Source organism: Pseudophryne corroboree, chromosome 3 (assembly GCF_028390025.1).
Source record: "Pseudophryne corroboree isolate aPseCor3 chromosome 3, aPseCor3.hap2, whole genome shotgun sequence".
In the NCBI taxonomy this organism is placed as follows: Eukaryota; Metazoa; Chordata; class Amphibia; order Anura; family Myobatrachidae; genus Pseudophryne; species Pseudophryne corroboree.
In genome coordinates this window covers 726,602,617-726,626,463 of record NC_086446.1, presented here as the reverse complement: position 1 = coordinate 726,626,463, position 23,847 = coordinate 726,602,617, and positions in this window count along the sequence as shown.

The following is a 23,847-nucleotide window of genomic DNA, read 5'->3' as shown; positions in this document are numbered from 1 at the left end:
GCGACTAATCGCAATATAGCGAAAATCGGCAACGAGCGAACAACTCGGAATGAGGGCCTAAGTTGCAGCCAAGCCAGTAGATGATGTAATGCTACTGACTGCAATACATTGAAAATGCAAAGAAACTGTCATAGAAGTGGGAAAAACAGAATAGCCCAGGGCTTCGTATGACCACTGGTTAAAGCAGAGCAGTACCTTAAAGATTGAAAAAGTTTGTGACACTCCCCCCACCAAAAAAAACAAACAAACAATGAAATCCAAACCCTATAAGGAATTAATAATCCAATTAAATTACATGGTCATACCAGAAAAAGAAAACCTTGCATAGAATAGGGAAAACCTTAAACAGAGATTTGCTTTTAATGGAGGAAAAAAAGGCAGTTTCTAAAACCAATGTGTATTAGGAAGTGGAATTTTTAGGTTATGGACTGACTGAGTTTATTAAAAATGTCAAAATAGAAGGTAAGAACTACAGAGCAAGTTGTATAAAGGAACTTATTAAAAAGCGCTCATAATGAAAGTAAAATGCTTGTGTAAGCACTTTATACGTTCTTTGAAATAACATTCCTTTCATCTAAAAATATAAAGTAGAAAAGATTTGTTCTTTAGTTAACACAATGACTTCCAATGCATATTTGTGAATTCCGGTGGACAATTAATAGAATGCTGTTAACTGAACTGCACATCAGATGGGATGACGCAGCGTTACATTAGACATGTAACGATATATTGCATAATTGGATTACAGATTATGGGGGTCATTCCGAGTTGTTCGCTCGCAAGCTGCTTTTAGCAGCTTTGCACACGCTAAGCCGCCGCCTACTGGGAGTGAATCTTAGCTTATCAAAATTGCGAACGAAAGATTCGCAATATTGCGATAAGACATCTCTGTGCAGTTTCTGAGTAACTCGGGACTTACTCGGCATCTGCGATCAGTTCAGTGCTTGTCGTTCCTGGTTTGACGTCACAAACACACCCAGCATTCACCCAGACACTCCTCCGTTTCTCCAGCCACTCCCGTGTTTTTCCCAGAAACGGTGGCGTTTTTTCGCACACACCCATAAAACGGCCAGTTTCCGCCCAGAAACACCCACTTCCTGTCAATCACATTACGATCACCAGAACGAAGAAAAAACCGTGAGTAAAATTCCTAACTGCATAGCAAATTTACTTGGCGCAGTCGCAGTGCGGACATTGCGCATGCACACTAAGCGGAAAATCGCTGCGATGCGAAGAAATTTACAGAGCGAACAACTCGGAATGACCCCCTATGTAATGTAAATCGCTGGGTTGGCACATCATTCAGGTTTGAACACATCGATCAGGTCTGTACACAACAGCAGCAGAGTATCCAAGAGCTTCACAGGAAGGGAACATCGGTTGCATGTGCTTCAATTTATGGATACCCGCTTCATAGAAAGGTATTTACGATTCCAGCAATAGTCAACTTCTGTGTGAAACTTGACTTACAAAAACTTCTTGGATACATAGGCAAATGCGGGGGTGGGTGGGAGTGGTGGTGTTCCGGTTGCCCGGAAACCCCCTCCTCTTGTCCAGCAGTTCAAATTATGACAACAACAGCAATAGTATATAATTCGATTACTAGAACTGCCGCCACAATATGCAGTTTAAGGGACAGAGCAGAGCTACTGCACATGCCCAGTGGTAGCAGCTTCCTCTACCAAGTTTGCTGTGTGTGTGGATCTGAGTGTTCAGTTAGTGCACTGGACCGGAGAGTAGCGCCTAGTAAAGAGAGAAAGGAGCCTTACCATGAGGTGGGAGAATGTGCTTAGAAAGTGCAGTTGTCTCCTACTATTTCTATTGTGTTTTCTGCAGCAGGGTACACTGCATTCCACTGGGAATAACATTGGGGTGTAGAGTAGGATCTTGATCCGGAGGCACCAACAGCTAAAGCTTTGACCTTCTTCCCAGGATGCATAGTGCCGCTCCTCTATGATCCCGCCTCCGTGCACAGGAGCTCAGTTTGTAGTTGGTGTCTGCACTAGCAGGCATCTCAACAGCAGGGCGCCTCCTGGCAGCCCTGAAAATAGCTTTTTCTTTGAAGAAAAAAGACTTCAAGGGTAGCAGCCAGTGTTGGATGTCAGTTTGACATTGCTGGCTGCTGCTCCATCACCTCCCCCAGCGGCGCCGCATACTCCCTCGCCCTGGTTGCCGGGTACTTGCGGCGGAGGCTCCGGTTTCTGTCAGGCACACACATACTTCGCCGCAGCTCTCCAGGATCGCGTGGTCGTGTACAGGGAGGAAGTAAGAGGGTCCCCCAGGAGGGACCCGCCACAAACCGTGATCCGGCGCGGTCCGTAGGAGGCGGGCCGCGCGTGCTGGCGTGGACACTGTGTTAGAACAGGGACCTCACTAGACCACCAGGGCAGGGCACAGGTCAGGTATTAACCCGTTTTATGCGTCCCGCAGTACCTGGTGGTGGAAGCCCAGCAAGAGGAATGTGCTCCGGCCTTTAGCACCTCCCCCAGCTCCGGGCGCCATTTTACATAAGTGTTCCCGCCCTGGAGCTGCATACACTCTTCCTCACTCCCTGCTGCAGCTTGGCACCATAAATGCATGCTGAAGCTGTTCTGGGACTGCATGGGCAAATCCTCCTCTGTAAAGCCACCTGTTCTTCAGCACTGTGCATTTACAGGACACTTAAGTATTCTACATGCATTTTGGCAGTGTTAGTTAAGAGACAGTGCATTGTGTCAGGGTTATTTTGTACAAGTTCCCCTGTGATATACATCCAGTCTTTCTCTAACGTCCTAGTGGATGCTGGGGACTCCGAAAGGACCATGGGGAATAGCGGCTCCGCAGGAGACTGGGCACAAAAGTAAAAAGCTTTAGGACTACCTGGTGTGCACTGGCTCCTCCCCCTATGACCCTCCTCCAAGCCTCAGTTAGATTTTTGTGCCCGAACGAGACGGGTGCAGGCTAAGGGGCTCTCCTGAGCTGCTTAGTGTAAAAGTTTAAAGTAGGTTTTTTATTTTCAGTGAGACCTGCTGGCAACAGGCTCACTGCACCGAGGGAGAAGAAGCGAACTCACCTGCGTGCAGAGTGGATTGGGCTTCTTAGGCTACTGGACATTAGCTCCAGAGGGACGATCACAGGCCCAGCCATGGATGGGTCCCGGAGCCGCGCCGCCGGCCCCCTTACAGAGCCAGAAGAGTGAAGAGGTCCGGAAAATCGGCGGCAGAAGACGTCCTGTCTTCAATAAGGTAGCGCACAGCACCGCAGCTGTGCGCCATTGCTCTCAGCACACTTCACACTCCGGTCACTGAGGGTGCAGGGCGCTGGGGGGGGCGCCCTGAGACGCAATAAAAAACCTTTGTTTTGGCAAAAAATACATCACATATAGCTCCTGGGCTATATGGATGCATTTAACCCCTGCCAATTTTTCCATTAAAAGCGGGAGAAAGGCCGCCGATAAGGGGGCGGAGCCTATCTCCTCAGCACACTGGCGCCATTTTTTCCTCACAGCTCCGTTGGAGGAAGGCTCCCTGACTCTCCCCTGCAGTCCTGCACTACAGAAACAGGGTAAAACAAGAGAGGGGGGGGGCACTAAATTGGCATATTAATATATACAGCAGCTATATTAGGGAAAAACACTTATATAAGGTTATCCCTGTATATATATATAGCGCTCTGGTGTGTGCTGGCAAACTCTCCCTCTGTCTCCCCAAAGGGCTAGTGGGGTCCTGTCCTCTATCAGAGCATTCCCTGTGTGTGTGCTGTGTGTCGGTACGCTGTGTCGACATGTATGAGGAGGAAAATGATGTGGAGGCGGAGCAATTGCCTGTGTTAGTGATGTCACCCCCTAGGGAGTCGACACCTGACTGGATGGTCTTATGGAAAGAATTACGTGATAGTGTCGGCACTTTACAAAAGACTGTTGACGACATGAGACAGCCGGCAAATCAGTTAATACCTGTACAGGCGTCTCAAACACCGTCAGGGGCTATAAAACGCCCGTTACCTCAGGTCGATACAGACACTGACACGGACACTGACTCCAGTGTCGACGGTGAGGAAACAAACGTATTTTCCAATAGGGCCACACGTTACATGATCACGGCAATGAAGGAGGTTTTGAACATTTCTGATACTACAAATACCACAAAAAAGGGTATTATGTGGGGTGTGAAAAAACTACCCGTAGTTTTTCCTGAATCAGATGAGTTAAATGAGGTGTGTGATGAAGCGTGAGTTTCCCCCGATAAAAAACTGCTAATTTCTAAAAAATTATTGGCATTATACCCTTTCCCGCCAGAGGTTAGGGTGCGTTGGGAAACACCCCCTAGAGTGGATAAGGCGCTCACACGCTTATCAAAACAAGTGGCGTTACCGTCTCCGGATACGGCCGCCCTCAAGGAACCAGCTGATAGGAAGCTGGAAAATATCCTAAAAAGTATATACACACATACTGGTATTATACTGCGACCAGCAATCGCCTCAGCTTGGATGTGCAGTGCTGGGGTGGCTTGGTCGGATTCCCTGACTGAAAATATTGATACCCTGGACAGGGACAATATATTATTGACTATAGAGCATTTAAAGGATGCATTTCTATATATGCGTGATGCACAGAGGGATATTTGCACTCTGGCATCAAGAGTAAGTGCGATGTCCATCGCTGCCAGAAGAGGGTTATGGACGCGACAGTGGTCAGGTGATGCGGATTCCAAACGGCATATGGAAGTATTGCCGTATAAAGGGGAGGAGTTATTTGGGGTCGGTCTATCGGACCTGGTGGCCACGGCAACGGCTGGGAAATCCACCTTTTTACCCCAAGTCACCTCGCAGCAGAAAAAGATACCGTCTTTTCAGGCTCAGTCCTTTCGTCCCCATAAGGGCAAGCGGGCAAAAGGCCACTCATATCTGCCCCGGGGCAGAGGAAGGGGAAAAAGACTGCAGCAGACAGCCTCTTCCCACGAACAGAAGCCCTCCCCCGCTTCTGCCAAGTCCTCAGCATGATGCTGGGGCCTTACAAGCGGACTCAGGCACGGTGGGGGCCCGTCTCAAGAATTTCAGCGCGCAGTGGGCTCACTTGCAAGTGGACCCCTGGATCCTGCAGGTAGTATCTCAGGGGTACAAATTGGAATTCGAGGCGTCTCCCCCTCGCCGGTTCCTGAAGTCTGCTTTACCAACGTCTCTCCCCGACAGGGAGGCGGTATTGGAAGCCATTCACAAGCTGTATTCCCAGCAAGTGATAATCAAGGTACCCCTCCTTCACCAGGGAAAGGGGTATTATTCCACGCTGTTTGTGGTACCGAAGCCGGACGGCTCGGTGAGACCCATTTTAAATCTGAAATCCTTGAACACTTACATAAAAAGGTTCAAGTTCAAGATGGAGTCACTCAGAGCAGTGATAGCGAACCTGGAAGAAGGGGACTATATGGTGTCTCTGGACATCAAGGATGCTTACCTCCATGTCCCAATTTGCCCTTCTCACCAAGGGTACCTCAGGTTTGTGGTACAGAACTGTCACTATCAGTTTCAGATGCTGCCGTTTGGATTATCCACGGCACCCCGGGTCTTTACCAAGGTAATGGCCGAAATGATGATTCTTCTTCGAAGAAAAGGCGTCTTAATTATCCCTTACTTGGACGATCTCCTGATAAGGGCAAGGTCCAGGGAACAGTTAGAGGTCGGAGTAGCACTATCTCAAGTAGTACTACGACAGCACGGATGGATTCTAAATATTCCAAAATCGCAGCTGATTCCGACGACACGTCTGCTGTTCCTAGGAATGATTCTGGACACAGTACAGAAAAAGGTGTTTCTCCCGGAAGAGAAAGCCAGGGAGTTATCCGACCTAGTCAGGAACCTCCTCAGACCAGGCCAAGTGTCAGTACATCAATGCACAAGGGTCCTGGGAAAGATGGTGGCTTCTTACGAAGCGATTCCATTCGGCAGATTCCACGCAAGAACCTTTCAGTGGGATCTGCTGGACAAATGGTCCGGATCGCATCTTCAAATGCATCAACGGATAACCCTGTCTCCAAGGACAAGGGTGTCTCTCCTGTGGTGGTTACAGAGTGCTCATCTCCTAGAGGGCCGCAGATTCGGCATTCAGGATTGGGTCCTGGTGACCACGGAAGCCAGCCTGAGAGGCTGGGGAGCAGTCACACAGGGAAGAAATTTCCAGGGCTTGTGGTCAAGCATGGAAACGTCACTTCACATAAATATCCTGGAACTAAGGGCCATTTACAATGCTCTAAGTCAGGCGAGACCTCTGCTTCAGGGTCAGCCGGTGTTGATCCAGTCGGACAACATCACGGCAGTCGCCCACGTAAACAGACAGGGCGGCACAAGAAGCAGGAGGGCAATGACGGAAGTGGCAAGGATTCTTCGCTGGGCGGAAAATCATGTGATAGCACTGTCAGCAGTGTTCATTCCGGGAGTGGACAACTGGGAAGCAGACTTCCTCAGCAGACACGATCTTCACCCGGGGGAGTGGGGACTTCACCCAGAAGTCTTCCACAGGATTGTGAACCGTTGGGAAAAACCAAAGGTGGACATGATGGCGTCCCGCCTCAACAAAAAACTGGACAGGTATTGCGCCAGGTCAAGGGACCCTCAGGCAATAGCTGTGGACGCTCTGGTAACACCATGGGTGTACCAGTCAGTGTATGTGTTCCCTCCTCTTCCTCTCATACCAAAAGTACTGAGAATCATAAGAAGGAGAGGAGTAAAGACTATACTCGTGGCTCCGGATTGGCCAAGAAGGACTTGGTACCCGGAAATTCAAGAGATGCTCACGGAAGAACCGTGGCCTCTACCTCTAAGAAAGGACCTGCTCCAGCAGGGACCATGTCTGTTCCAAGACTTACCGCGGCTGCGTTTGACGGCATGGCGGTTGAACGCCGGATCCTGAAGGAAAAAGGCATTCCGGAGGAAGTCATCCCTACCCTGATCAAAGCCAGGAAGGATGTGACCGTACAACATTATCACCGTATTTGGCGAAAATATGTTGCGTGGTGCGAGGCCAGGAAGGCCCCTACAGAGGAATTTCAACTGGGTCGATTCCTGCATTTCCTGCAAACAGGACTGTCTATGGGCCTCAAATTAGGGTCCATTAAGGTTCAAATTTCGGCCCTGTCAATATTCTTCCAAAAAGAACTAGCTTCTGTTCCTGAAGTTCAGACGTTTGTCAAGGGAGTACTGCATATACAGCCTCCTTTTGTGCCTCCAGTGGCACCTTGGGATCTCAATGTAGTGTTGGGATTCCTAAAATCACATTGGTTTGAACCACTCACCACTGTGGACTAAAAATATCTCACATGGAAAGTGGTAATGCTGTTAGCCCTGGCTTCAGCCAGGCGTGTTTCAGAATTGGCGGCTTTATCCTATAAAAGCCCTTACCTAATTTTTCATACGGACAGGGCAGAATTGAGGACTCGTCCTCAATTTCTCCCTAAGGTGGTTTCAGCTTTTCACTTAAACCAGCCTATTGTGGTGCCTGCGGCTACTAGGGACTTGGAGGATTCCAAGTTGCTGGACGTAGTCAGGGCCCTGAAAATATATGTTTCCAGGACGGCTGGAGTCAGAAAATCTGACTCGCTGTTTATCCTATATGCACCCAACAAGCTGGGTGCCCCTGCTTCTAAGCAGACGATTGCTCGTTGGATTTGTAGTACAATTCAGCTTGCACATTCTGTGGCAGGCCTGCCACAGCCAAAATCTGTAAAAGCCCATTCCACACGGAAAGTGGGCTCATCTTGGGCGGCTGCCCGAGGGGTCTCGGCTTTGCAACTTTGCCGAGCAGCTACTTGGTCAGGGGCAAACACGTTTGCTAAATTCTACAAAATTGATACCCTGGCTGAGGAGGACCTGGAGTTCTCTCATTCGGTGCTGCAGAGTCATCCGCACTCTCCCGCCCGTTTGGGAGCTTTGGTATAATCCCTATGGTCCTTTCGGAGTCCCCAGCATCCACTAGGACGTTAGAGAAAATAAGAATTTACTTACCGATAATTCTATTTCTCATAGTCCGTAGTGGATGCTGGGCGCCCATCCCAAGTGCGGATTGTCTGCATTACTTGTACATAGTTATTGTTACAAAAATCGGGTTATTGTTGTTGTGAGCCATCTTTTCAGAGGCTCCTTCTGTTATCATGCTGTTAACTGGGTTCAGATCACAAGTTGTACGGTGTGATTGGTGTGGCTGGTATGAGTCTTACCCGGGATTCAAAATCCTTCCTTATTGTGTACGCTCGTCCGGGCACAGTATCCTAACTGAGGCTTGGAGGAGGGTCATAGGGGGAGGAGCCAGTGCACACCAGGTAGTCCTAAAGCTTTTTACTTTTGTGCCCAGTCTCCTGCGGAGCCGCTATTCCCCATGGTCCTTTCGGAGTCCCCAGCATCCACTACGGACTATGAGAAATAGAATTATCGGTAAGTAAATTCTTATTTTACTGTACATTGTTATATTTCTAGACATATATAGCTTACTGATTATTACTTAGTATTGCTAGTCCAGTGCAGTTTATTACTTGTCATTATTTCTGCATTGTACATGTGACTGCGTGTGTGTGCATATAGCTGCTGTGTAATATATCTATTCCGTGTATCCCACTCCTACTGCTATCCCTATGTTCTATACCCTGGGGGGCTAAGTGCGTCAGGGTTTTTAGTGTAATATAGGCATTTCACAGGATATACTGACATAGTACTTTTTCCCGTGTGTTCCAGTCACCGCATACCCCTTGGATCCTCTGATTGTGTTCTACATAGAGATGAGCGCCTGAAATTTTTCGGGTTTTGTGTTTTGGTTTTGGGTTCGGTTCCGCGGCCGTGTTTTGGGTTCGAACGCGTTTTGGCAAAACCTCACCGAATTTTTTTTGTCGGATTCGGGTGTGTTTTGGATTCGGGTGTTTTTTTCAAAAAACACTAAAAAACAGCTTAAATCATAGAATTTGGGGGTCATTTTGATCCCAAAGTATTATTAACCTCAAAAACCATAATTTACACTCATTTTCAGTCTATTCTGAATACCTCACACCTCACAATATTATTTTTAGTCCTAAAATTTGCACCAAGGTCGCTGTGTGAGTAAGATAAGCGACCCTAGTGGCCGACACAAACACCGGGCCCATCTAGGAGTGGCACTGCAGTGTCACGCAGGATGTCCCTTCCAAAAAACCCTCCCCAAACAGCACATGACGCAAAGAAAAAAAGAGGCGCAATGAGGTAGCTGTGTGAGTAAGATTAGCGACCCTAGTGGCCGACACAAACACCGGGCCCATCTAGGAGTGGCACTGCAGTGTCACGCAGGATGGCCCTTCCAAAAAACCCTCCCCAAACAGCACATGACGCAAAGAAAAAAAGAGGCGCAATGAGGTAGCTGTGTGAGTAAGATTAGCGACCCTAGTGGCCGACACAAACACCGGGCCCATCTAGGAGTGGCACTGCAGTGTCACGCAGGATGTCCCTTCCAAAAAACCCTCCCCAAACAGCACATGACGCAAAGAAAAAAAGAGGCGCAATGAGGTAGCTGTGTGAGTAAGATTAGCGACCCTAGTGGCCGACACAAACACCGGGCCCATCTAGGAGTGGCACTGCAGTGTCACGCAGGATGTCCCTTCCAAAAAACCCTCCCCAAACAGCACATGACGCAAAGAAAAAAAGAGGCGCAATGAGGTAGCTGACTGTGTGAGTAAGATTAGCGACCCTAGTGGCCGACACAAACACCGGGCCCATTTAGGAGTGGCACTGCAGTGTCACGCAGGATGTCCCTTCCAAAAAACCCTCCCCAATCAGCACATGATGCAAAGAAAAAGAAAAGAAAAAAGAGGTGCAAGATGGAATTGTCCTTGGGCCCTCCCACCCACCCTTATGTTGTATAAACAAAACAGGACATGCACACTTTAACCAACCCATCATTTCAGTGACAGGGTCTGCCACACGACTGTGACTGATATGACGGGTTGGTTTGGACCCCCCCCAAAAAAGAAGCAATTAATCTCTCCTTGCACAAACTGGCTCTACAGAGGCAAGATGTCCACCTCATCATCACCCTCCGATATATCACCGTGTACATCCCCCTCCTCACAGATTATCAATTCGTCCCCACTGGAATCCACCATCTCAGCTCCCTGTGTACTTTGTGGAGGCAATTGCTGCTGGTCAATGTCTCCGCGGAGGAATTGATTATAATTCATTTTAATGAACATCATCTTCTCCACATTTTCTGGATGTAACCTCGTACGCCGATTGCTGACAAGGTGAGCGGCGGCACTAAACACTCTTTCGGAGTACACACTTGTGGGAGGGCAACTTAGGTAGAATAAAGCCAGTTTGTGCAAGGGCCTCCAAATTGCCTCTTTTTCCTGCCAGTAAAAGTACGGACTGTGTGACGTGCCTACTTGGATGCGGTCACTCATATAATCCTCCACCATTCTATCAATGTTGAGAGAATCATATGCAGTGACAGTAGACGACATGTCCGTAATCGTTGTCAGGTCCTTCAGTCCGGACCAGATGTCAGCATCAGCAGTCGCTCCAGACTGCCCTGCATCACCGCCAGCGGGTGGGCTCGGAATTCTGAGCCTTTTCCTCGCACCCCCAGTTGCGGGAGAATGTGAAGGAGGAGATGTTGACAGGTCGCGTTCCGCTTGACTTGACAATTTTGTCACCAGCAGGTCTTTCAACCCCAGCAGACTTGTGTCTGCCGGAAAGAGAGATCCAAGGTAGGCTTTAAATCTAGGATCGAGCACGGTAGCCAAAATGTAGTGCTCTGATTTCAACAGATTGACCACCCGTGAATCCTTGTTAAGCGAATTAAGGGCTCCATCCACAAGTCCCACATGCCTAGCGGAATCGCTCCGTGTTAGCTCCTCCTTCAATGTCTCCAGCTTCTTCTGCAAAAGCCTGATGAGGGGAATGACCTGACTCAGGCTGGCAGTGTCTGAACTGACTTCACGTGTGGCAAGTTCAAAGGGCATCAGAACCTTGCACAACGTTGAAATCATTCTCCACTGCGCTTGAGACAGGTGCATTCCACCTACTATATCGTGCTCAATTGTATAGGCTTGAATGGCCTTTTGCTGCTCCTCCAACCTCTGAAGCATATAGAGGGTTGAATTCCACCTCGTTACCACTTCTTGCTTCAGATGATGGCAGGGCAGGTTCAGTAGTTTTTGGTGGTGCTCCAGTCTTCTGTACGTGGTGCCTGTATGCCGAAAGTGTCCCGCAATTCTTCTGGCCACCGACAGCATCTCTTGCACGCCCCTGTCGTTTTTTAAAAAATTCTGCACCACCAAATTCAAGGTATGTGCAAAACATGGGACGTGCTGGAATTTGCCCATATTTAATGCACACACAATATTGCTGGCGTTGTCCGATGCCACAAATCCACAGGAGAGTCCAATTGGGGTAAGCCATTCCGCGATGATCTTCCTCAGTTGCCGTAAGAGGTTTTCAGCTGTGTGCGTATTCTGGAAAGCGGTGATACAAAGCGTAGCCTGCCTAGGAAAGAGTTGGCGTTTGCGAGATGCTGCTACTGGTGCCGCCGCTGCTGTTCTTGCGGCGGGAGTCCATACATCTACCCAGTGGGCTGTCACAGTCATATAGTCCTGACCCTGCCCTGCTCCACTTGTCCACATGTCCGTGGTTAAGTGGACATTGGGTACAACTGCATTTTTTAGGACACTGGTGAGTCTTTTTCTGACGTCCGTGTACATTCTCGGTATCGCCTGCCTAGAGAAGTGGAACCTAGATGGTATTTGGTAACGGGGGCACACTGCCTCAATAAATTGTCTAGTTCCCTGTGAACTAACGGCGGATACCGGACGCACGTCTAACACCAACATAGTTGTCAAGGCCTCAGTTATCCGCTTTGCAGCAGGATGACTGCTGTGATATTTCATCTTCCTCGCAAAGGACTGTTGAACAGTCAATTGCTTACTGGAAGTAGTACAAGTGGGCTTACGACTTCCCCTCTGGGATGACCATCGACTCCCAGCAGCAACAACAGCAGCGCCAGCAGCAGTAGGCGTTACACGCAAGGATGCATCGGAGGAATCCCAGGCAGGAGAGGACTCGTCAGAATTGCCAGTGACATGGCCTGCAGGACTATTGGCATTCCTGGGGAAGGAGGAAATTGACACTGAGGGAGTTGGTGGGGTGGTTTGCGTGAGCTTGGTTACAAGAGGAAGGGATTTACTGGTCAGTGGACTGCTTCCGCTGTCACCCAAAGTTTTTGAACTTGTCACTGACTTATTATGAATGCGCTGCAGGTGACGTATAAGGGAGGATGTTCCGAGGTGGTTAACGTCCTTACCCCTACTTATTACAGCTTGACAAAGGGAACACACGGCTTGACACCTGTTGTCCGCATTTCTGGTGAAATACCTCCACACCGAAGAGCTGATTTTTTTGGTATTTTCACCTGGCATGTCAACGGCCATATTCCTCCCACGGACAACAGGTGTCTCCCCGGGTGCCTGACTTAAACAAACCACCTCACCATCAGAATCCTCCTGGTCAATTTCCTCCCCAGCGCCAGCAACACCCATATCCTCCTCATCCTGGTGTACTTCAACACTGACATCTTCAATCTGACTATCAGGAACTGGACTGCGGGTGCTCCTTCCAGCACTTGCAGGGGGCGTGCAAATGGTGGAAGGCGCATGCTCTTCACGTCCAGTGTTGGGAAGGTCAGGCATCGCAACCGACACAATTGGACTCTCCTTGTGGATTTGGGATTTCGAAGAATGCACAGTTCTTTGCTGTGCTGCTTTTGCCAGCTTGAGTCTTTTCATTTTTCTAGCGAGAGGCTGAGTGCTTCCATCCTCATGTGAAGCTGAACCACTAGCCATGAACATAGGCCAGGGCCTCAGCCGTTCCTTGCCACTCCGTGTCGTAAATGGCATATTGGCAAGTTTACGCTTCTCCTCCGACAATTTTATTTTAGGTTTTGGAGTCCTTTTTTTTCTGATATTTGGTGTTTTGGATTTGACATGCTCTGTACTATGACATTGGGCATCGGCCTTGGCAGACGACGTTGCTGGCATTTCATCGTCTTGGCCATGACTAGTGGCAGCAGCTTCAGCACGAGGTGGAAGTGGATCTTGATCTTTCCCTAATTTTGGAACCTCAACATTTTTGTTCTCCATATTTTAATAGGCACAACTAAAAGGCACCTCAGGTAAACAATGGTAGATGGATACTAGTATACAATTATGGACTGCCTGCCGAGTGCAGACACAGAGGTAGCCACAGCCGTGAACTACCGTACTGTACTGTGTCTGCTGCTAATATAGACTGGTTGATAAAGAGATGTCTATGTAACTATGTATGTATAAAGAAGAAAGAAAAAAAAACCACGGTTAGGTGGTATACAATTATGGACGGACTGCCTGCCGAGTGCAGACACAGAGGTAGCCACAGCCGTGAACTACCGTACTGTACTGTGTCTGCTGCTAATAATATAGACTGGTTGATAAAGAGATGTCGTAGTAGTATGTATGTATAAAGAAGAAAGAAAAAAAAACCACGGTTAGGTGGTATACAATTATGGACGGACTGCCTGCCGAGTGCAGACACAGAGGTAGCCACAGCCATGAACTACCGTACTGTACTGTGTCTGCTGCTAATATAGACTGGTTGATAAAGAGATGTCTATGTAACTATGTATGTATAAAGAAGAAAGAAAAAAAAACCACGGTTAGGTGGTATACAATTATGGACGGACTGCCTGCCGAGTGCAGACACAGAGGTAGCCACAGCCGTGAACTACCGTACTGTACTGTGTCTGCTGCTAATATAGACTGGTTGATAAAGAGATGTCTATGTAACTATGTATGTATAAAGAAGAAAGAAAAAAAAACCACGGTTAGGTGGTATACAATTATGGACGGACTGCCTGCCGAGTGCAGACACAGAGGTAGCCACAGCCGTGAACTACCGTACTGTACTGTGTCTGCTGCTAATAATATAGACTGGTTGATAAAGAGATGTCGTAGTAGTATGTATGTATAAAGAAGAAAGAAAAAAAAACCACGGTTAGGTGGTATACAATTATGGACGGACTGCCTGCCGAGTGCAGACACAGAGGTAGCCACAGCCGTGATCTACCGTACTGTACTGTGTCTGCTGCTAATATAGACTGGTTGATAAAGAGATGTCTATGTAACTATGTATGTATAAAGAAGAAAGAAAAAAAAAACCACGGTTAGGTGGTATACAATTATGGACGGACTACCTGCCGAGTGCAGACACAGAGGTAGCCACAGCCGTGAACTACCGTACTGTACTGTGTCTGCTGCTAATATAGACTGGTTGATAAAGAGATGTCTATGTAACTATGTATGTATAAAGAAGAAAGAAAAAAAAACCACGGTTAGGTGGTATACAATTATGGACGGACTGCCTGCCGAGTGCAGACACAGAGGTAGCCACAGCCGTGAACTACCGTACTGTACGGTGTCTGCTGCTAATATAGACTGGTTGATAAAGAGATGTCGTAGTAGTATGTATGTATAAAGAAGAAAAAAAAACCACGGTTAGGTGGTATACAATTATGGACGGACTGCCTGCCGAGTGCAGACACAGAGGTAGCCACAGCCGTGAACTACCGTACTGTGTCTGCTGCGACTGGATGATAAATGATATAAAAAATATATATATATCACTACTGCAGCCGGACAGGTATATATTATATATTATATAATGACGGACCTGCTGGACACTGTCTGTCAGCAGAATGAGTTTTATTTTTATAGAATAAAAAAAACAACAACACACAAGTGAAGTCACACGACGAGTGTTTAACTTTTTCAGGCAATCACAATATAAGTATACTACTAACTATACTGGTGGTCAGTGTGGTCAGGTCACTGGTCAGTCACACTGGCAGTGGCACTCCTGCAGCAAAAGTGTGCACTGTTTAATTTTAATATAATATTATGTACTCCTGGCTCCTGCTATAACCTATAACTGGCACTGCAGTGCTCCCCAGTCTCCCCCACAATTATAAGCTGTGTGAGCTGAGCAGTCAGACAGATATATAATATATATAGATGATGCAGCACACTGGGCTGAGCCTGAGCAGTGCACACAGATATGGTATGTGACTGAGTCACTGTGTGTATCGCTTTTTTCAGGCAGAGAACGGATATATTAAATAAACTGCACTGTCTGGTGGTCACTCACTATATAATATTATGTACTCCTGGCTCCTGCTATAACCTATAACTGGCACTGCAGTGCTCCCCAGTCTCCCCCACAATTATAAGCTGTGTGAGCTGAGCAGTCAGACAGATATATAATATATATAGATGATGCAGCACACTGGGCTGAGCCTGAGCAGTGCACACAGATATGGTATGTGACTGAGTCACTGTGTGTATCGCTTTTTTCAGGCAGAGAACGGATATATTAAATAAACTGCACTGTCTGGTGGTCACTCACTAGTAAACTCTCTGCACTCTCTACACTTCTACAGTACTCCTCCTAGTCCTAAGCTCCAGTAAATCTCTCTCTCTTATAATCTAAATGGAGAGGACGCCAGCCACGTCCTCTCCCTATCAATCTCAATGCACGTGTGAAAATGGCGGCGACGCGCGGCTCCTTATATAGAATCCGAGTCTCGCGATAGAATCCGAGCCTCGCGAGAATCCGACAGCGTCATGATGACGTTCGGGCGCGCTCGGGTTAACCGAGCAAGGCGGGAAGATCCGAGTCGCTCGGATCCGTGTAAAAAAAGCTGAAGTTCGGGCGGGTTCGGATTCCGAGGAACCGAACCCGCTCATCTCTAGGAATCTTGTGGGGTATTTCTTTCTGCATTTCTTGTACTGTGTTGCTCTGGGTATAGCCTCCACATCATGTCGGCTACGCAGGGTGACGGTTCGGGGACCGATCCCCACAGTGCGCGGTGCTGATGTCACAGACCCATTAGAGGATAATATTGCAGCCGAGTGGTCCAGTGCTGTTGGTTCCTTGCCCCCAAGTCAGATTGTAGCAACGGGGGCCCATCAGGACCCACCTTGGGCTACTTTCTCTGCCTTGCTGAGTAAGCTGGTGTCTAATAGCACGCCCCCTATGGGACCACCTGTGCCTCTGCAGCCACATTTTGTCCCTACCGTTAACCCACCGTGGGCAGATGCTCTGTCCTCTCAGTTACAGCAATTTCAGCAGACTATGGCAAAACAGAAAACTTACCCTCGCCCGCCTAAGGCCAAGGGGCCCTCTAAGCGGGCCCTTGTTTCCTCTCAATCCACTCCTGCACTGGATACATCTTCTGACGAAGACGGCGCATATACTGATCCCACTGATACAGATGTTTCTGATGGGGAATCGGTTTCTCAAGTGGATGTGCCGGATCTCCTGGAGGCCATCAGGCTGATTCTTCAGATCACTGACGATACCGATCCTCAGGATGCTTCTAAGAAACCTGATAGGTTCAAGCGTCAGAAGGTGACCAGACTGGTTTTACCTCATTCTGACCACCTAGTGGACATACGCCAGGAATCCTGGGAAAATCCAGGAAAAAGTTTACACCTCATAAGAAGATGCTTGCTCGCTATCCTCGCTCTGCAGAGCTGAATAAAAATCGGGAAACACTGCCTCCAGTGGACTCACATGTTGCACGGATGGTGGTATCCTCTGCTCTGCCGGTCACTACGGTCACTTCTCTGAAGGAACCGATGGATAAATGTGTTGAGGGCTGCTTGAAGTCTATTTATACTCTGGCAGGAGCAGTGCATAGACCCACTATTGCAGCTTCACGGGCTGCCGAGGCCTTTACGGCCTGGGTTCAGGAGGTGGAGGAGTAACTACCGTCCAACTTTCCTGACAATGTGAAACAATGCCTCTTCTATACATTCAGGAGGCGGCCTCCGATGCTGGTGTCCTGGCGGCCAAAGCAGCTACTACGTCCATTCTGGCTCGTCGGATTCTCTGGTTACTGTCCTGGTCTGTGGACATGGACTATAAGAAAACTCTGGAGGTTCTCCCGTTTAAGGGAAACATTTTGTTTGGGGAAGATCTCAACAAAATTGTTGCTAACCTGGCCTCTGCTAAGACTGCATGTCTACCTACAGTAGTACTGCTCCTTCAACGTCAAAGGCTAAAAGTACTCCCTTTCATCCCTACAGGCCTCCAGGGAAAGCGAAGGGTCAGGCGTACTCGAAACAGTCTCACACTTCCAAGCCCGGTAAGCCCAAGCCTAAACGAGCCTGGGCCGCCTGTCAGCCCGCTTCCAAATCTGAAAAGCCGGCCACATGACGGGGCGAGCCTCCCTCTGGGGGACCCCAGAGTGGGAGGCCGACTTCTAGGGTTTGCTCAGGCATGGTTAAAGACCACTTCGGACACATGGGTACGAGAAGTCGTCACTCAAGGGTATGCCATCTCCTTCAAGAAACGTCCCCCTTGTCGGTTTTGCTCAGAGGGGCTGGGGGTACTATTCCATGCTGTTCCTAGTCCCGAAGCCGAATGGGTCCTCGCGGCCCATTCTCAATCTCAAGTCTTTGAACAAATTGGTGCAGGTATCCAAATTCCGTATGGTGACTCTCCGCTCTATTGTTCTGGCTTTGGAGCCAGGGGATTATATGGTATCCCTGGATATACAGGATGCTTACCTGCATATTCCAATTGCAATGTCGCACCAGCAATACCTGCGGTTTGCTATTGGCAACCTCCATTATCAATTCCGGGCCCTTTGAACTGGCGACAGCTCCGTGAATATTCACCAAAGTCATGGCGGTGATGACGGCTGTACTACGCCATCAGGGTATCAGGATCCTGCCGTATCTGGACGACTTGCTGATCCTGGCCAACTCGCCAGAAGTTCTCCTCTGTCATCTGGAACTGACGGTCCAGTTTCTGCAAGCCCACGGTTGGCTCATCGGGTCTGGGACTCAGGGTCGACAACAAAAAGGTAGACACACCTTATGTCGACACCAATTGGTCGACACACCTTAGGTCGACATGGACAAAAGGTCGACATGGGACAAAAGGTCGACAGGAACAAGGTCGACATGGAAAAAGGTAGACATGAGTTTTTTATGTTTTTTTGGTATCGTTTTCTTCGTAGAGTGACCGGGAACCCCAATTAGTGCACCGCGTCCCCTCGCATGGCTCGCTTCGCTCGCCATGCTTCGGGCATGGTGCCTTCGCTTCGCTCGGCACAGATTACCGTTCCAATCGTAGTCCACGTGGATCGTTAAGTATGAAAAGGTTCGAAAAAAGAAAAAAAACATTAAAAACTCATGTCGACCTTGTTCCATGTCGACCTTGTTCCTGTCGACCTTTTGTCCACACCTAAGGTGTGTCGACCAATTGGTGTCAACCTAAGGTGTGTCGACCTTTTTGTTGTCGACCTGGAGTCCGGATGCCGGCTCATCAACTGGAAGAAATCATCCCTGGTCCCTGCTCAGAGCAAGTTGCACCTGGGAGCAGTGTTGGACACTCACAACCAGCGGTTGTTTTTGTCCCAGGAGAAAGTCCTGAACCTTCAGGACAAAATACAATGCTTCCTGTCTCATCCACGAATGTCGATACACTCGGCGATGCAAGTACTGGGCCTCATGGTTTCGGCTTTCGACATGGTAGAGTATGCTCAATTTCATTCCCGCCCTCTACAGAAACTGGTTCTTGCCGTGTGCGACGGCCTGCCTCACCGGATCAGGTCTCAAATGATCTCTTTGTCTCCGGAGGTCCATCTGTCACTGACCTGGTGGCTCAAGGACCAGCAGCTGAGCAGGGGCTGTCCCTTTTGGATCTCCAACTGGGTCCTTCTGATGATGGACGCCAGTCTGAGGGGTTGGGGGGCGGTGTTGGAGCAGCAGTCCTTCCAGGGTCGTTGGACCTGGGAGGAGTCTCGCCTCTCAATAAATATTCTGGAACTGTGTTCAATGTGCTGACAATCGCCCTGCCTCTGGTACAGAACAGGCCTGTTCAGGTACAGTCAGACAACGCCACCACGGTGGCATATATAAATCATCAAGGTGGCACTTGAAGCCGCATGGCATTGATGGAAGTGTCAAAGATTCTTCAATGGGCGGAATGCCATCTACCAGCCATATCAGCAGTGTTCATTACAGCAGTCCTCAACTGGGAAGCGAACTTCCTCAGTCGTCAGGACGTACACGCCGGAGAGTGGAGCCATCATCCAGAAGTATTTCAACTCCTAGTGGACCAGTGGGGCCTACCAGATGTAGACCTGATGGCATCTCAACACAACAACAAGGTTCCGGTCTTCGGAGCAAGGACAAGGGATCCTCAAGCAGCGTTCGTGGACGCACTGGCAATTCCATGGAACTTTTGGCTGCCGTACGTGTTCCGTCCGATGTCACTCCTGCCCAGGATAATAAGGAGTTCAAGCAAGAAGGAGGAATCCTACTTCTGATCGCTCCTGCGTGGCCCAGACGGCATTGGTTCTCAGACCTCCAGGGTCTTTCGTTAGAACATCCTCTTCTACTTTCACAGCACCCAGACCTTCTCGTTCAGGACTCCTGTGTCTACCAGGACTTGGCCCGACTGGCTTTGACAGCGTGGCTCTTGAAGCTTCCGTCCTGAGGGCCAAAGGTTTTTCTGAGGAGGTTATTCAAATGATGTTGAAGGCCCGTAAACCAGCTTCTGCTTGGATTTATCATAGGGTCTGGAATTCCTATTTCACCTGGTGTGGCGATATGAATTGCGATGCGTTCAAGTTAAGTACTGCCAATCTTTTGGCCTTTCTGCAATGAGGCCTTGACTCAGGCCTTTGTCTGGCCTCCCTCAAGGTACATGTTTCTGCCTTATCGTTGTGGTTTCAGAGAAAAATTGCGACTCTTCCTGATGTTCACACGTTCACTCAGGCTGTTCTACGGATTCAACTTCCCTACCTGTGGCTCCTTGGGATTTGTTGGTTGTGCTGAATGCCCTACAAGAGGCTCCATTTGAACCTCTTGAGACTGTGGACCTCAAGTGGCTTACACTTAAGGTCTTGTTTTTGCTAGCTATTGCTTCGGCTAGACGGGTTTCAGACTTGGGTGCCTTAACCTGTAGGTCTCCCTTTCTGATTTCTCACCGTGACCGGGCAGTTCTTCGAACGCGCCCTGGTTATCTTCCTAAAGTGGTGTCTTCGTTCCACCTTAACCAAGAGATTGTGGTTCCGGCCCTTAACTCTCCCGATCTGTCTTCCAAAGAGCGGTCTTTGGATGTGGTACGGGCTCTCCGTATCTATGTGAAGAGAACTGCCTCCATTCAGAAGTCTGATTCTCTCTATGTACTGTTTGGTTTTCACAAACATGGCTGGCCTACAAATAAGCAGACCTTGGCCAGATGAATTAGAATGGTGATTGCACAAACTTACGTACAGGCTGGTCTTCCAGCTCCTGCTACTATCAGAGCCCATTCTACTCGGTTTGTTGGACCCTCTTGGGTGGCCCGCCGTGGTGCGACCCTGGAACAATTGTGCAAGGTGGCTATGTGGTCCTCAGTGAACATGTTCATAAGGTTCTATGCCTTTGATACTTCCGCCTCCCAGAATGCTTCCTTTGGACGCCGGGTTCTTATGCCCGCTACAGTGCGTCCCCTCCCATGAGGAACTGCTTTAGGACATCCCCGATGTTATTCCCTGTGGAATACAGTGTACCCCGCTGCAGAAAAGGAGATTTATGGTAAGAACTTACCCTTGTTAAATCTCTTTCTGCAAGGTACACTGGATTCCACAGGGTGCCCACCCTGACGCACTTGGCTTCTTTGGGTAGGTAAGGCATTAGCCGCTGATACCTTCTCCTGTCGTGAGAATGTGATGTCTGTGGCTAATAACTGTTGTCGTCTCTCTTACCTGGACTGGTTAACAAACTGAGCTCCTGTGCACAGAGACGGGGTTATAGAGGAGGCGGCGCTATGCATCCTGGGAAGAAGATCAAAGCTTTAGCTGTTGGTGCCTCCGGAACAAGATCCTACTCTACACCCCGATGTTATTCCCTGTGGAATCCAGTGTACCTCGCAAAAAGAGATTTAACAAGGGTAAGTTCGTACCCAAGGGTAAGTTCGTAAATCTCCTTTTTTACTATTTATTTATTTACGTATTTATTTTTTATGATATATTTAACCCTTTCCAGACTTTTTCTTATATTAAATATGTTTGATACAGCCTATACTATAGTCAATCTATAATATTAAATATTAATACTGTATTCCATACAGTATACTGTGTATGAAAAGACCAATGTTGTGTACATTAATGTCCAGGGTCAGTAATAGCTTCTTCTACTGCTCAACTAGACTCCCGCACTTGCTCCCATATTCTGCAGAGTGAGAGATTGTGCATTTTATTTGGAAACCCCCTCAAGAAAATGTGTGTTTGCCCGTGGGATAGAAAAAATAATCGATGATACTGATTATATTGGCGGAGTGAAAGGCAGCTGGCTAGTTTTGGGTTGCGGAATGCAGAATAAGTACAATGTTAAATAGCACGCAATAGTTAAGGATACTCAAAAAAGGATAAGTTAGTAAGCAAAACAGGTCAATAACAATACCAACTTTCTTCCTTTTGGAATACAACAGAACTTAGAGAAAGACATGCTCTTGGGAAAAGTGCTCTCTCTGTAAATCTATGCTACTAAATTGTCCTTTAATAGGATTATTTGAGCCAGGGCAGTCGGACTTAATCCCCTGATGTATTGTTCTCTCTGTATTGTATTGCAGCTGAGTACATTAGATGAAGGGCTTATGCTAATAAACCATGGTGTGACTAGGCGCAGCAGAGAAGCCAAGATGAATGTGGCGCCATCTGTATATACAGCTGCTCTACCTACAGTTGTTGCTATAGTGGAGTCCCATGGGGACCCCGAGTAAGGTGGAAAAAATATTCAGGCCCTGTCCACCGATGCAGTGAGGACTCCAGCATGATTGTGGGCCAAAGTCCAAATTGTTTCAGATCCCATCAGCCAAAGCTGCATGGTCTAGCGGTGGCCAAGAGTGTAACGATGATGGTACTCCATTGTCGCTCCATGAAGCCTGTGGAGGGTGTGAATCTGTAGACATTCTGGTCCCACCATTCACAGTGCCACATTCTGATAATGCTCACAAATTGAAGAAAGCTGCACTTATATATTAGCCAGCATGAGGCTTTGTCTGACAGCAGAGGCGGAGCATTGAAGAACTCCTGAGGATGATAAAAGAAAGAAGAGGCAATGGAAGCCCTGGGCTAACTGTGGCCATTGCAAAGGACTAAAGCAGGCCACCACTACCAAGGTGAAGATCAAAGAGCTGATGCCTGGTGGAAGAGAGGGTGATGAAGATGCTGGAAGAGTGGCCTTTGAAAAATAACTAAAGCAAACCACTGTTCCCTGAGTGAAGACAACTGGAAGTTCTGAGGAGGTTGAAATTGGCCCACCTCAGACGAAGAGTACCAGAAGCCCTGAGGGCATCATCCCTCTGGTGAAGCATATGGAGACCCTGACTGAACGAGGATTGGTTAAGCTGAAAACACAGGAAATAGGACTCCTATGGTGACCCTGAGTGTATTGACTTTGAATGGGATTGTCAATGTTGGGCACTAGGCTCATGTCCATTGCAAGCACAAGGCCTGAATTACCAGGGATCAGCACCTTGTTAGGCAGCAATAGGTCTAAGGTACTCAGGGCCGGTGCCACCATTAGGCAGCTTTAGGCAGCTGCCTAGGGGCGGCACCACTTAAAGGGCGGCGCTGTGTTCAACAACCTGCGTCGCTCACTCCCCCCGATCTCCTGACCCGGTGACCAAGTAAAAGATCTATTCCGTGTGCCCTGTCAACAAACCGTGCAACAAGGTAACGGAGCTGCTGGGGCCCGACGTGGGGAATGGGGGCGGGACCTTCACAGTGAGTGAGGAGGGTTTCCTCAACCATAGTCGGATCCAAACTCGTGGACGTCTTTGCTGGGAGCTTATGGCCGCTTCCCCCACCCACGTCTCATGCGTGTCCTCGCCTCACAACTCGCCTTCGTAGCCAGGGCCGGCGCCACCATTAGGCAGCTTTAGGCAGCTGCCTAGGGGCGGCACCACTTAAAGGGCGGCGCTGTGTTCAACAACCTCGTAGTCCAGCAGAGAGAAAAGGTGAGCACTGATCAGCAGCGTAGGAACCTGCAAGCAGCGGGTAACACACTGACAGCGCCGCACTGCACGTGGCTCCCTGACAGCGACTTGCATCTGCTCTACCTGCTCCTGTGAGCTCCGTGTGCTGCCAGAAGTGAGGCACATCGTAGCACACAGTGACCGCCGTGTGGGGCTGTTATCACGGCAGTCTGCCCTTGCCACCATTGTTGGGTTCTGTGTAACACTACAGAAGTGTGAGGCACAGCCCCAATGTCAGACAGTATTACCCTGCCATGTGTTATTTTTATATATATATATATATATATATATATATATATATATATATATATATTAGTCCGGTGCCTCTCCTTAAGGGAACATGGCAGAACTCTCATCTGTAGAATACATGCAGGTGGCACCCGTAATTCATGCACTAACGCAGGTTTGAAATACGCATTAATGCATGAATTCCGGGTGCCACCTGCAATATATATATATATATATATATATATATACACCTTCAATACACACCGGCACTCAGCTGAGTCTCAAAATGTGCCCGGGTGCCCTCCAAAAAGAACCCAATGCAGGTCTGAACAGTCTTAATGTGGCAGTAGGCGGCACTCTCAGGACTACAATAATAGCAACAACGGAAGAGACAAGCAAACTACTCCATAGATCTTTAGATCAACGTTTCGATTTATCACAAAACCGTCATCAGGATCATATAACAGACATCACATACAAGACATACTTACATAACCTCGTATCCCCCCGTCAGGAAGCCGCCGGCGCCGCGCCGTCTAGCGGGTCAATGACGTCACTGACGTCACC